The sequence below is a fragment of the Aquila chrysaetos genome, chromosome 6 (genome assembly GCF_900496995.4).
Source record: "Aquila chrysaetos chrysaetos chromosome 6, bAquChr1.4, whole genome shotgun sequence".
Lineage (NCBI taxonomy): Eukaryota > Metazoa > Chordata > Aves > Accipitriformes > Accipitridae > Aquila > Aquila chrysaetos.
This window is the reverse complement of record NC_044009.1, coordinates 52,802,543-52,818,806: the sequence shown is the minus strand read 5'-3', so window position 1 is coordinate 52,818,806 and position 16,264 is coordinate 52,802,543.

Below are 16,264 nucleotides of genomic sequence, written 5' to 3'. Positions count from 1 at the left end.
CCAGGGTTTGAGCAGGAGTGGTGGGACTCCATCCTTCCTGGATGAACATGGAATTTAATTCATTTACTCTCCAGAGAAATATAATTCCTGTATTTAATATTCAGGCTGTCTTTGCAAAGAAATAACACTTTTTAGATAAAATAAATGACCACTAGCTATTATGGCAAGGCAGGAATTAGGACTGCATCAACAGATTAGATGAAAGGATAACTCTGATGTGAAAACCAGATACTACATCAGAGGCCAGCTGGCATTTCTGTCCCCGGAGCAATGCATGTGCATTTGGAAGAAGCAGGTTTCCTCATTTGACCAGCTTACCTGCCGGTGTTAGTCTGGAAACTTCAAACTGATGTGCGCAACCAGCTCTTTGGGTCTACCAGTTTTCTCATACAAAATTTCTCCCTTTTCCTTTCAAAGTTATTGAGAAGTTGGGTTTGGGTTTTTTTGTTTGTTTTGTTTTGGTTTTTTTTAACATGACTTGCTTAGATTTATTTATATTCACATTTATTCATAACCCGTGTTACGACGTTGAACTACTGACTCCAGAATGAAACACTCACCGGTTCAACTGCTTTCGGTCTGCCTGATGAGAGATCACTGGTGGCCAGGACAGCTTTACATATCTTAAAAGCTGGGTGATTTTAGACATGTGCATACCAAGGATACTCCACTGCACCACAGTGCTGTAGCCCTCCCAAACCAAGCAGAGCTCCTGGCAGCTCGTGACACACAATAGCAATGAACACGTAGGACAGAAAGAGAGATTGGAGAGGAGATAAAAAAAAAAAAAAAAAAAAAAAATTTAAAACTACAAACATGAAAATTCCCCCATCACTTATCTTTGCTAATTAAATCTTCTAAGTCTGACTGGTGCCAGTGCTGTTGCAATACATGGTTATTTAGGGAAATGCTTGTCCTTTGGTATTGATCTTTTCCAAGCCATTGCTGCAGTGTCTGATTTCTCCTGTACCAAGCATGCTGGTAACACTGCTTCCTCACATCAAATTTAGTGTCACGGGGCTGTTCTGAACACAGTGGACCCTGTAATTTCTGCAGAATTATAACAACAGTCAGTATTTTTAAGTATCCTGTATTTATAAGTCCACTTGATGTTTTACAATAAGCAGTTTCATATTGGTACATGGGAAGCGTTTACCTTTGCACAGGACAGCATCTCATCACAACGGGCAACGGATTTGCTGGCACTTGTAGGCAACAAACAAGATTTGGGCAATTTAAAGATGGCCAGGAAGGTGGTAAATAGGCTCTTACCTTACGTGAACTTCAAGAACAAAGGCAAATTCTGATCCCCACAGTTTTTCAGCCAACTTGGTGGAAACTCTGCTTTCCCATCGAGCGTGAGCCGAGCTGAGCCGAGGATAGGGAGCAGCAGGTGGAGTGGCAAAGCCCAGGCAACACGGGTGGGAACAATGGGAACCCAAGGAAGCCTCACTTTCTTAGGAAAACAGGCTGTAAAGAAATTAATAAATACTCATGTTAAACTTTGAACGATGTATACCTCCCACTCTTGATAGCTTACTTTCCAGACAGCAAACAATCTTCATTTCGTAACAGAAAGAAGCTTCTGGTGTATCATCACAAAAATCACCTTATGCTCATCTGGACCTATAAAAGACCATCCATTGCAGGCATAGGGCTTTTATACGGCATCACAAACACAGAGAATTGTCACGGTGCCCCAGCTCCTGCACCCTTTATTTCCAAATTTCACCCTTTAAGCCTTGCCCTCCTGCCAGCATCTCTCGTGCCACGACCCGGCAGCGCTGGCTGAAGCCACCGGCTGCTCTGTCCCGGTCGGATGTGGCTGTCACCCCGGAGTGACAGCAGGGTTTGGATTTAGTCCTCAATTTCAAGCATATGCAAATTGTATATCCAGCTTTAGTAACAGATTAAAAGGGCAATTTTGTCTCAGATGCTTCACAGTGCTGAAATGCAGATCTCATTAAATCCAATGATAAAATGATAAATCTTCCAGTGACTTCAGTGAGACCGGCACGGGGCCAACAGACCTCATTAAACAGAAAGTGAAAAACAACACCCACGTGTTTTTTAACTACAGCTTTACACCCAGAATTATGTGTAAATAGAAAGTAAACATACTAATTTGATCTTTTTCTTGGGAACTGCTTAGGGAAAAGTGGTGCTTCAGCCTGATGGGTACACGAGCAGCGACGGGAATACTGCTCTGCATTCTGCAAATGAAGAGTTACGCAATGAAGGAAGTTATTAAGCAATTTTCCCTCACGCTAATGCTCAGCCCGGGGAGGCGTATTTCCTTCTGCACGCCCGGATTCCTCAGCATTGCTTTCCTACACGTGGAAGTCGTAGCTGGAGCAGCAGTGACGGCAGTTAGTGACGGCAGCGGTGCCGGCAGCCTCGCCGCGGGCACGGGACGGAGAAGCGGCTGCGTCGGTGCAGGCTGAAACCAGCCCCTGTGCATCTCCTGCAGCAGCACACCGGGAAAGGCTTCCGAAGAATTTGGGAGTGCGCGTGGCTGCATCTGTGGAAACACATTGTATTTTGCTCCTGAAGATAGCGGGTCGCTATTTTTTATTATAGCCCCTGAGCAATTTGAAAGAGATCCGTGGTTATTTATACTGAAGAAATATTGATGTGGAAGAATGACAGAAATAAGGGAGTGACGCAGATGGGCCGGACAGCAAACCAAACCAAATGGCATTAAACACGCGCCAGTCTCCTTGAAGGGAGCTCAGCTACCCAGAGACGGGAGGGCAACAGGCAGAGAAGGCTCCCTTCACGGAAAGGCAAAGCAGGGAGGGAGAAAGAAAGAGCGTTTTACTTCCACAACAAAGCCAAATTTGTGCAAATCATGCACGCCTCTTTGCTTGGATGTGCTTATTAGCCTCATTTCTATTCAAAAAGTTCCCTCTGAGGCAGGACCAAAGGAGTAGGATCCAGTTCTATTTTTAGGAGAGACAATAATAATGGCATCATTAACAGATATATAAGCTCTTAATTTACCTAAGGCATGCCTCTTTTGTTTCCTTATCACAATCATGTTAGACTCATGAAGCATTACCATGGGCCTAGCCAGTACATCATCTAAAAAAAAAAAAAAAAAGGAATCATGCAAAAAAATTGTTAAAAATAAATTTTAGGGCTAGAAACTTTGGGGGGGAGGGGGGAAGAAAGAAAAAAACCCCAACCCCAAAATCAAACCCTGCCAACATTACAAAACCATGACCAGACATTGAGGGCTGCTTCCAAGCTATTAGTCCACGCAGATGAAGCAGAACTTGTAAATGTCCCATGCAATAGCTCCCAGGAAGGCAAACACAGGGTGTGCACATAGGCACAAGCACACACACAAAAGGGAAAAGTCCTTTCCCAGCTTCTGCTACAGATTTTCTCCCAGTCGCCAAGTCCAGGGCTCTATCACTCTTACTTATACTTTAAGCACTTTTTTCCTGAAGCTAATCCTGCCAGGTACCAAGATAGCCTCCAGTAACATGCCTCCTTATAAGTATTTTAGTTGCTTCTGCATCTCTTACTCATTAATTTACCCGATTTCATTGTATTTTCTTGATGCCTGTGTAAGCCGGGTCAGCCTGAGGTTTGCTGGGTGCTTGGCCAGTGCACAGGGAGCCCCTCACCTCGGCCTCGGGCAGCCTACAGTGGTGCGAGCGAGAAATAATGGCCATAGGGATAAAAATGCTGATTGCACAGGAGTCGCTCGAGGAACAGATTAACTGCAAGGAAAGCCTGCAAGGTGTTGATCTTGCCGATCAGCGAGAATCAATGGAAGCTGAATCAATGGAGGATTTTTGACAGCTGATGACTTTTAATGTTGATGGGAGTGGAGCAGGGAGGAGGTACCAGCACCACGGAAACCGATCCCAAAGGACACGTCAGCGTGAGCAGCACTCCGCAAACCGGGCGCTTACCCAGACCGTGGGAGGGCACACGGAAACATCCCCCTGAGCCCCAGCAGTCATCTCACACCTAAAATGCCGCATAAAACCGCTTTCTCCTAAGAGAGGGGGTTTGGCATCCACAACCCTTCCTGCCAACCCATGCTACCACACCATAATGCTCCCAAGCATTACAGGACCCATTTTCGGTAGGTAAACCCCCCACAACCATCCATGCCTGGCAGCCACGCAAGATGCTGGCAGGAGTCTATGGCTGAGCAGAGTGGGGCTCCCGTTGGTGCTGGGGTCCCTGCCCAGCTGACAGCTCCGTGAGGAAGCAGTGCAGTGTCAGAAACAGCGATTGGTGTCACTTTTGTGTCTTCTTTGCAGTTAATGAACATAACCCATTACTGTCTAGATATACAATACTCAAATACACTATATTCTCCCCTGTTTTTTGCTCTGTGATGTCTGTGAATATCCCAGGAACTGGCTTTACACTTAGGCACGCGGGCAGCAAATCAGATATCATAAGAAAACAAGGGAGAACAAGAGCAAGTGATTCATCCTGAAAAGCTGGTTCTTACCTTCCCACAGGTCACCTGTTGTCAGCCCATCTACTCACATTTTTGAAGTTAGGAATGTGCTAAGTGTATTTCCCAAACAAGATCTCCAAGAATGACAATCACTCAGTCAAGGGAAAAACCCAAATCCCTGTGGTGCTAAAAACCTGAGCTAAAAACCAGTACAGCTCCAGCCTCCAAATTGCCCCCTGTGACTGCTCGTGGTCAGCGATGAACTTATCTGATGAATAACTGTCCTGGTTTAACCCCAGCTGGCAACTCAGCCTCCCACAGCCACTCGGTCATACATCCCCCCGCCCAACCAGGTGGGATGGGGAGAGAATTGGAAGGGTAAAAGTGAGAAAAATCATGGGCTGAGATAAAGACAGTTTAATAGGTAAAGCAAAAGCCACGCACGCAAGCAAAGCAAAACAAGGAATTCATTCCCCACTTCCCACGGGCAGGCAGGTGTTCAGCCATCTCCAGGAAAGCACTAGCTACTATGAAGAAAATTAACTCTATCCCAGCCAAAACCAGCACATCCTCCACCCCTTATTCCATACCAGTTACATCATGCTCAAGTCCCACACTATCCAATATATCCTCATTAACCCCCACCACCCTGCCCATCCTTTGATACAATACGCAGATATCACTCCCTTAGCCTGCGGACCAGCTCTATAAAATGTCTGTAAAATGTCCACAGAGTTCATTCAGTCCGTGACTTTGGGCTCCATCAGTTCTGGCGGTCACTCGGGACAGGAGAGGTGGTGTGTTGTGTGGAGTTACTGGGCACCGAAGCCAGCTCAGGTTGGGTCCCTGCTGCACTTGCACTGCTTCTTGTAAGGCTTCTCCTGCCTTGGTTCATGTGGTTCCTGCTACGGTAATTCCTATAACACGCAACTCACATCATGGGTTACAACAATTTAAAGGTTATTTCCATTACAGTCTCCACCCCTTTGCACCAGACCACAGGGTTTAACATTGCAATGAACTCCTCCCCTTGCCCCTGCTCCAGCTTGGACTTATCCCCAGACTGCAGTCCCTTAGGGTCGTACCTGCTCCATGGCCACGCGCTTTGAGGTGCTCCAGCACGTCCTTATCCACAGCCACTGGTTCTTCAAGGTGTACCTGCTGCAGCATGGACTTATCCACAGCCACAGATCCTTCGAGGTGTACCTTCTCCAGCGTGGACTTCTCCTTGGGCCACCATCCCTTCAGAGGTATACCTGCTGCGGCACAGATACAACGACAGCCACAGACGCTTCGAGATGTACCTGCTCTGGTGTGGACTTATCCACGGCCACAGACGCTTCGGGGTGTTCCCGTTCCCACGTGGACTCCTCCGCAGGCCACGGTCCCTTCGGCTCGAGTTCAAACTGGAGTTCCAGCCTGTCCAGTACGGCAGCACAGAAGCAGCAGCGATGCCCTGGCCATCTGCCAGCCCAGGCGCATCACCATGGCTGTTATCAGAATGTTCCCAGGCACAGCAGCGTCGGATGATAAGCACTACAGCAGTACAGCAAGCGGCGAAAGCAAAAAGCAGCCGCTAACGAGCACTGGGCTCTAATATACAGTGAGGCAAGCAAGCCCCATGGCAAACACAGGAGCCTGTCAATTAATAGCTAAACAGCAATAACAGCTATAAATTTGATCTGGCACATTCCAATCAAACCTGTCGTTATCCCGAATCCTTCGTGCCCCACGTTGGGCACCAAAAACGACTGCCGTGGTTTAACCCCAGCCGGCAGCTCAGCCCCACACAGCCGCCCGCTCACCCCCCCCGCAGTGGGATGGGGAGAGAATCGGAAGGGTGAAAGTGAGAAAACTCGTGGGTTGAGATAAAGACAGTTTAACAGGGAAAGCAAAAGCCGCACACACAAGCAAAGCAAAACGAGGAATTCATTCCCCACTTCCCATCGGCAGGCAGGTGTTCAGCCGTCTCCAGGAAAGCAGGGCTCCATCGTGCATAATGGTTATGTGAGAAGACAAATGCCATTACTCTGAATGTCCCCCCCCTTCCTTCTCCTTCCCCCAGCTTTATGTGCTGAGCATGACGTCCTATGGTCTGGAATATCCCTTTGGTCAGTCGGGGTCAGCTGTCCCGGCTGTGTCCCCTCCCAACTCCTTGTGCCCCCCCAGCCTCCTCGCTGCTGGGGTGGGGTGAGGAGCAGAACAGCCCCTGGCTCTGTGTGAGCGCTGCTCAGCAATAACAAAAACATCCCTGTGTTATCAACACTGTTTTCAGCACAAATCCAAAACACAGCCCCATACCAGTTACTATGAAGAAAATTAACTCTACCCCAGCCAAAACCAGCACAATAACGTATTATGAACGAATTGGAGACAACTGTTAGCTACTTGAGGATAGATTGCAAACGAGCAAATAATTCGAGTGACTTTAGCAATTTTATTTCCTAAAAGCGCTCAACATGCCTTTAGGAGGGACTGAGTTTATCGGCGCTGGAGGCAAGCAGGACAGAGCTTTAGAGGCAAGCAGGACAGAGCTTTAGCACGTGTCGCTTCATTAGAGGAACCCCAAGATCCGATCGAGCGTTACAGGGTGCAGGCTCTGAAGGGACGCGGTAACTCACACGCAGCACCAAAGCGGGGGCACCCGCAGCTGGGGAGATCTTACGAGCCAAGGTTATCCTTCCAAAACGGATGACTGGCTTCAATTAATTAATAGTTTATCAGTGGTCCTAAGAGGACCTGGGATCATAGTCACTGCCTGGTTGGGCTTTCTACTATCTCACTATTTCATACAGCGGCCAACATCCAGCGGAGATTCTCCCCAAATCTCTGCGGTAGCTCTCCTACCACCCCCCTTGCTTTGTGCCTTATCCCGCTCTGGTCTAAATTTCTGTTCTGCGGTTGCAAAGTGACCGGAATGGCTCCGAAACGGGCACGTGGCTTGGAGAAGAGTAGGCATGCGTGTGCACGTGTGTGCGCACGTGCGTGTGCACGCTGGGCGTTTGCTTTAGGAGGACCGGCACGCTTTGCCACAGGACACGGGCTGCAGCGTACAGACCTGGAGAACTGATTTCCATTCAGCTGTGCCTGCAGGACCACGGCGGTAAGCTGCAAGAGCGGCGTGCCCTCTCTCTGACTCCTGAAGCGGCACCGGTTTTTCAGTCTCTCAAAAGCATTTACAGAGCTGGCAGATGTTCAAAGAAGAGAGATAAAAGTGGCCATCAGACTGGAAAACAGCCTGGTTCTGATTTTATTCTTATGAGAAGCTTATTGGTATAATTATGTGCACTTTAACTGTTCCCATATCATTCCTTGCTTACTTTGGCATTAAAGATTGTTATCATTGAGAGCACGTTAAGACTGGGATGAAGCACCCAGCCTGTCCAAGTCTTGCGGGGGACACTACCGTGAAAAGCCAGCAACAAGACTACAAAATGCAAGAGGATGGAAAGACCTGAGCCAGACCCACAGCCTCTGAGGAACTGACACGTGAGACAGAAAGGATAATTACCACCGTCTACGGGGTTAAATGCAGGGGCATAATAATACCAGTAAAGGCTAGTATCACTTTCCACAATACATCGTTATCTATATCTATATATATCTTTCTCATGTCCGTTTTATTTAATAATAAATTATATTCCATATTCCCTGACTCAGAACAGAATGAAGAGCACAATCAGTGAAACAGAATTCATTAAGGTGAAAAAAAAAAAAATCTTGAATCACAAGGATGATCAATAGTTATAGGGATATCAAGGATATATAGCATTAAATATGCTGTAACAATGGTATCTTTTAGAAGAAATACAGTTTGTGCGCTAAGGTGTGTGCTATGTGGAAGGCTGCTTTTCTCACCTATACCTAATGAAGGATTTCTGAGACACTGATGGATTAATTTCTTATGCCCGTGGTAAGAAGGAAGAGCTCAAGTAGCAGGGTTTTCTCTTTTTCCTTTTAGTTTAAAATTAAGAGTAAGCATTGAAGTGCAAAAGCACAAATAAGGAAATACATGCTTTGTTAGCTCCTTTCAGTACTCATAACTTCAGAGCTTTCAAAAACATTTGTTAGGTTGTTTTAAATGCATGGGATATAAATCCTTCCTTTCTTTCTGCTGCTGCATCTATGAAATGCCAAAAATCTTTACTATACTGCAAATGAAAATGATTTAAAATACATTTTTTTCAGGTCTCAAACGTGTTCTAGAAATGTGCAGTTCACATTACAGCTCCTGGGATTTCATAATCGCCATGAATTTTCATTCCTGCATATACAGGTTTGATTAAAAGCAAGGAAGTCAAGACCTGCTATTTCCCTTGCTGGAGAGGCGGGGGAGCCAGCTGACAGTAAGAACAGAAAATGTTCCAGGAGAAGTAGCAAACAACTTTCAAGTCCAGCTCTTTGCATCTTGAAGAATGGAAAGGAAAAAACCCAAGGTCATAAACAATATTCTTTCTAGCTGTTCCTCGTAACAGTCTCTGCGAAGGGCTGACACGCTGAACTATAACAGTTCACAAAGCTTTTTGTTGTCATGGTTGTTTTTTCAAGCAGCCTCCGGAGACAGGGCTGAGAGGAGATGCTGGAGTAGTTTTTGCATCTCCATTTTGAACCCGAGATCATCTGCAGTGGGAACGACTTTGCTGTCCTCGCAGGCAGACTCAGCCTCTGCGTCCCGCTCCCCGGGACCCCAAAGGTGAAACGCTCTTTCGTGTTTCTCCCATCTCTCCCATTCCTCCCTCCCAGAGGTCTGTTGACACAAACGGAGCAATGAAGCGGCTCCCTCCCACGCCAAGCAGGTACCAGTCGTCCCCCCCCCAAAAAAACGAGGTCCTCTCCAGAGCCTTTCCACCCGGGATGTGCTGAGCCAGCAGCGCGGGTACTGCAGCCGGGGTCCTGTCTCTGGGAACGTGGGGTTAAGCGAGGGAAAAGGGAAAGGCTTGTTTAGCGGATTGACAAACCCATGCGTTTAAAGCCAGGTGAATAAAAAAAAAGGACGTCTGTGGACAAACAGTCTCAGACATTCGGTAATTCAATTACTTTCTTGCTTGGGAGGCTTTCACGCTTGCTGGTCCAGGTTTTTTCCCTTCTCTCCCCAAAAGCTGGCTCTAACGCGGCTGAGGACACACTTCTAATGTTAAAGGCACTTTATTATGCAGTCGCATGTGCTCCAATTGCTGATGTTCTGGGAACAACACTGAGCTGTTGAGAAACAACTCACATCACCGTAAAAGCCGGCAAAAAATGTGTTGCTTTATCAATATATAAACTTACCTGTGCAGAGCAAGATGCACTTGATCTGCTAGAGAAAAATGTTTCATATTCATGTGGATTTCTTATGCTGTGAGATTTCTTTTCAATATAGACGAGATCCTTCAGTGGAGAGGAGCTCCATCCAGCCCTGATGGGTGAGGTTACAACCCACACGCTGCTTTGCAAGACCATTATTTTGCAGCCAAATCCTGCCAAAGTCCCGCTTCGTACATCAAAGTTCTCTATCAGTTCTTGCATGGGGAGATGGAGAATTAGAGCAGCAAAGCATCTCAAGAAGCACGATGTGCATTTACTCGCAGAAGAGCAGCAAGGGTTCAGCAAGAGGTACCCGCTTCTCACATCCCAGCCCTGAGCAGATGGGTTTAAAATATGCTTATGACAAACACTGCCATTTGCATGTCTGAGTTCTGTCTTCTCTCACGTGGTGAAGAAATGCCAGGGTATTACAAAAAAAACCAACCACCACCCAGATTTTGTAAGATTAAGTGTATGATCCCCCTGAGAACAGGATTTCCCATTGAATATTACTTTCCAATACATTTCACATCCTAAGGAACTGCAGTTTACTGGGATATAAATCTGATAATAGTCTTAATTAAGCAATATTGTAAGGATTAAAAGAGGTTAATGAATATGTTCCTAATCCTTCTAAGTAGCTAGCCATCATAATCTCTTCTTTATACATGACAGGTATAAAGAACAGAGATTTCAAAAATCTCAAAACAAATTCACTAAGCTTAATGACGTGGCAATACCTTGTCCTTTCTCCCTTTTGCTACCAAAAATATAAAAGCTTACTAGTTGTAACTCTAAGAAGAGTAGCCTGTTCTTTCCTGGTCTGAGAATCTTAAGTCAAGCTTTAGCCTGGAGCAACCTGCAACAGGTCCATTAGAATGTGCTGAAAAATAGTATCATTTCAATATACAGGCATATATGTATATACACACACACACACACACACATATGTATATATACACACATATATATGTATATATACACACATATATACACACACACACATTTATTAGACAGAGAGCTCTATGAGGTTATTCAGTTCATCTACTTTAGAAATTTAAAAGCTCCCTATAGTATATTTTTCCAACCCAGCTTTCAAAGCCTTTCCATATTTTTTTGCCAGAAGGTGATGCCCATCTACAAAACTCACCAGGCATTTTCCAAACTTAGCAGCTCCTTAGTATTTTTTTTTCCTCTTCTCTCAACATTTTCTATATTTCTGTCTTTTTACATATGCCCAGCAGGTGCAAAGAACTGAGTGAAGCACTTATCTAATAAAATGGACTTTTCAGTTTCCCTGGAGACTTTCTGACCCCCTTGCTGCAGCCAAAGAGCCTTCTCCATGATGCAGTGGGACGCTTTCATATATCCAAATTAACACACATCACCTCACAATCCAGGCCAGCAGCACTGCTGCTTCTTAGGTTTTTTCTGTGTCATAGAAAGATATTTCAGAATTAGAAAAGTGGTAAATAAAACAAAGCACGCACTTACTCATAGACTATACAAAAAGTTATCTTTGCAGTTTTGGCTAGAAATCGTTTACGTAGAGATAAAATGTGCACTTGTAACTAGCTTATTTTTAAACATCCTGCTTTGGCATGTGAAGACTCTGATACTCACTTACAATGTAATGAGGAGAGGCAGATACTGAATTTTTTCTGGAAAAACATGTACCATGTGTGGGAGCGGAGTCAGCACTTACAAACGTAGTGAAACATGGTTGTGTGGCGTCAGTTTTATACATTTATGACTCTTGCAGCTTCGGTTGTTTGACAGCAGGCATATCCCGTGCAGGCATGCTGCTACCTCTTACGAGCTGCAGCTTTGCAAAGCACATGAAAGGCAAAGAGTGAAATAATCTTCATTTCCCAAAGAAACAAATTATAACTACAGTTCCTTCAGGAGGAACAACAATTTGGTACAAATAAACCAGGACCCTCTTTCACAGGTAAGAACCTTGCCAAGGTCCTATATATTTAAGATTTTGCCTCACGCGGGAGGAAGGGCGATGCTCTGGCATCTCCCCGGACTGCGGGCTGCGTCCTGCCTGCGTCTCATCACGAGGCACCACAAGAGATTAAAGATACTGCCAAGACACAGGTTAATCTAATAAGACAACTTTCTATTACCTTTAATTATGGGATGATCTAACATTCGCTGTGGAGCACGTTGGGTCTGAAGGGACGGTGCTGTAAGACCTTGCTGTTGGTAAGCGCAAAGCTCAGCAAACTTGGGAAGTGCAAACCTCCAAAACCGCTTCTCCCAGCCACAGCCGGCTACGCGGCGGGTGAGGGCAGGGTGGACCCGGGCTGCTCCAGCGCCATCCATCCTCCGGCACGCTGCAGCATCCAATGCTGCGGCATCGGCATCAGCATCGGCATCGGCATCGGCATCAGCCATGCCATGCGGGGAGGGCAGCGGGCTGAGACTCCCGCTCCTCTCCGGGGACCGCTCGCCCTCACGGCCCTAAAAATATCCCCACTAGTGCGCGAAATTGTGTCTATACTTCCAGAAATTAGGAAAAGGAACTCCAAATACCAGGATTTTGAAAATTCAGTGCTCAGGGTTTAAAGCAAGGGCCATTTCAAAAGACCTTGGTTCCCATTTAGTGTCTGAAATCTGCACACTGGACCTCAACGCTGCCCAGAAACTCTGGACAAGGGAGATACAAAACAGTTCTCAGACGATGCTGAACACATCTTTATCCTTCACCCACGGACAAAAATATCTCATCGTCTGTTTGAAGAGCAACAAACCGAAATGCTGTGTGAGCGAGGGGTCAGAAACGCTCCCCTGGTGCCGGCAAGCCCCGGTGCCGGCGGTTCCCGGCTGATGTGCAGAGCAGGGGTGGCTGATCTGGGCACGGCCCCCCAAATTCAGCTATTTCCCTGTAGAAATTAGCATGCAGCCTCTCTGGTTTGGAGACTAAAATACGACGCCATGTAGTTCTAACGATGATACAGCTCTTGGGTAATACTGCATGTGCTACAGCATAATCACTCCTCTCTGGTCTTTCTTCTTGAGCCTCCCACTCAGATAAAAGGGAGAAAAAGGCAGAATATTAGTGAAGGCAGGACCTAACCCCACAGACGTCCTGTGGGGCTTGCACCTGCACAGCTCCCTGCTAACAATGTTAAAACCTAATTTTCTGTAGAAAAAAAAAAAAAAAAACCCACACCCAAAACAACACAAAAAGCACCCAACAGAAGAAGGACTTTCATTGGGATGAGTGCATGACACCTGCATTAGGTTCAAGCAATCGATGCTTTCATACGTTTGTACAAAAGCCCTTGTACCTGAAGCAGAAGAGAAGTCCCTCGAAGCTCTCCTGCCTTTTATCTTTGCCAAAAAATACCAGATGCCCGCAAGGAATTTCAAGTAGCTGCCGGAGCCGGCGGAGGATGCCAGCGTGCAGCCGTCCCCGTGATGAGCAGAAAGACCACTGACCCGCACAGTGTGCTCCCTGCCAGGAGGGGTGTGGGCTCCAGCCCCCCCGACGGACTTTTTGGGGGTGCAGGGGCCAGGCAGCTCTGCTCCTCTCTCATGTAGTCCTCAGCGACGGGATCACAGTTTCTGTCGCTGATGGAAAACACAGAACGTTGAACGCCTTTTCTGAACGGTAGTTCAGAACTTTTCTGAACCCAGCAACGTGGGTTAAAGCAGCGCGTTCAACAAGTAGGATGAAATACTGATACAGTATAGGAAGAACTCGCCAGCAAATCAACGCGCACGTGCTCGTCGGAGAAGGAATCCCCGAACTCTCCAAAACAGCCTCTCGCTTGGGAAATGGGGTGCGTGGATTTGAATGAGGTCCCTTGGGGTGCCCTCGCCATCCAGCTGCTGGGGACACAGGGGACGTGGCGTGGGGCTCCCCGCATGGCTCTGCGTGCGAGCCCAGGCACCTCGCCCGGGTTTGAAAAGCTGCAGGATCCGGTAAAGGCACTTATTTACAGACACGCACACGCAGAAAAAAATGCATGGGGGCTGTAATGCTCTGCTAGCTCCTACCGAGCCTCTCCAGGCTCATGTCGTTCCTTTAAGTTGATCGCTTAAAGAAATAACGCTGACAACGTTGAGTAGTTGCAGTAAGTTGCTAGCAAGAACAGCTCTTTGTAAAGAAAACTCCTTATGTTACAGGAGAATGCCCTTGTCCAGGGCACGGACAGCCGTCGTTAAATAAAATTAGCTCCCCCCTTGACACCACTTTTTGTAGCTTTTTTTACAGGCTCGTACAACAATTCAAGTCAGACGAGACCTCGGGAGGTCACCGAGTCCAACCTCCTGCTCAGCCTGGATTTATTTCCCTCTAAATTTTTATACCCTAGCTGAGAAGATTTTTTGTCTTTAATACTATAGAATTTGGTATAATCCTTGCCAAATAGGAAAATCAAAATACTTTTCGATAACATCATGCTATCAAAGAGACTTGACCTGATTTCTAGCTACCCCCAACTGCCGGGAAGCTTGAGTTCTGCCTGAAGCCCACAGGGCTGGCAGGCTGCCGTACTGTGCCTGCGGGGGGAAAGCAACAGGATTTTGAACAAATCCAATTAAATATCGATACAAGACAGAAGAAACTTGATCGCAAACTTAGATGCACATGCTTGTCAGTTAAACTAACTAGTATTATTATTGTGCTATGAGATCCTCTCTTGTTTGTGGCAACTGGACCGAGCTGGGGGGGGTCTGCCAGGAGCTGGAGGACATGGGCATGGAGAGTGGAAAGGGTGCGAGATGGGGCATGTGGGCTCGGATGAGCTGAAATCCCCCCCCCCGGGCCACAGTGCCCCTGCCTGTCCTCAGACACATCTCCTAAAGACGCTCTGGATTCCCATCTCCAGCTCATCGGCAGAAATAGGTGAAATGCACTGCGGCGTTGTGCCGTAAACACTTTTGCAGCTCCTCTCACGTGCCAGCCCCAAATCCACGGAAAGATCATAAAGATAGTATTTGCCCCTTAAACATGAGGGCTCTCACCAAAATTAGGACCTTATTATGTACAGTGCAGAACAAGTTACTCCCTTCTGGTTTATAGCTGAAGCTGACAAATATCAATCTTATTGGATATGCGACATTTCCTGGGCTGGAAGCTAAATTCCACTTTTCCTCCCAGCACTTCCTGGGACTTAAACACACAAAACTTAAATAATTGTTGTGCCAAGGAAGAAATGGCTTGGAAACAGAAATTTCCGTTTACCTGGTACCGACCCTCTTGGCACTTCTCGCTGCCCCGTCGCAGATTTATCACCGGCGACGACCCGCTTACAGGAGCTTGCAGTGGCTCCCGGCACGTGCCGCGGCTCCCCGTGGATAACGGCAGCTCGTGCCAGCAGGAAAACCCACGCAGGGCAGATGCCACGGGAGGCACGCTGGAAAGAGCAGCAGAACCAGCGGTTTGCTGCCCGACCGGCTGCTCCTTCACCGTGGCTCTGCCTCTCCCACCATTATAACTCCCCGTGGGAAGCTTTACACTGGAACTCCCACGTTGACTCTACAGGAGGCAGGACACAAGGTATTATCAAGATTTATTTATACAATGAAAGGATAACGGTTAAAGGAAAAACTTCTCAGCGTTAATGAAAGTTGAATTATAGAGCAGCAATTTAATCCCTTCCAAGTATGACTCAAGCCTTGTAGCAGATACAACCCGGCAGACTACAAGGGCAGTATTACCATGATAACAGCAGAGGTGAACTGAATTGTTCCCGTTCAATGTCTAGGACCTTCAAGCAGATAAAATACATTGGATGTGCAGGACCGAACCTATTACTTATGCATTCCTAGCCAACAAAACAGCCGACATTATCAGTGTTTGTTGGCAAAAAAAGAGGCAAATCCATATGGGACAGCTTCCTCCACAGAACCTGAACTCCTCTGCTACGTCTGTACGTGCCCTTTCTTAATAGGCTTCCACCCTTCGGAGAGCCTCGGTCATTGCATGGGTAGTCAAAGTACATTCTGTACCAACGTACCCTTTTAACAACATACATTTGTGCCATCAACTGAATGCCAACGAGCTTTGTAACGAAGCCTGGATTTAATGAACGCCTGCTCGCCGAGGTGACCGCAAGGAGCCCTTCACATTCCCCGGTGCAGGAAACCCTTGCTCTGATTTCCCAGCAAAACAAAACCTGGCTGCTGACGAGCATCTTGCAGTGGTGCTGGTGGTACGTCCAAGTGCCACTTGCTCTCCAAGAAAAGGATCTCCTTTTCTCTGCTGGTTTCTTCAAAATTAAAAAAAAACGGTTAAAATTTACAGCACTTGGAGGTACACTTCACTTTTATATCATCTCTGCTCCCATTACAAGCAGTACCCTCCCAGACCTTGGGCACATTTGAACGTACGTGAAGGTGTGCTTTCCTTCTGCTGTCTCCCCGGCCCTGCTCCGGTCCGGGGATGAGCAAGGAAATCCCACGAGCGGCCCCAAATCGACAAGCTGCGGTGCTACCAACGCTGGTATTATTATTATTTATTTTTATAAATAATAATTTATTATTAGCTGTCCTCGGAGGTCCCAGGGCGAAAGGCCAGGAGGGGGCACATTA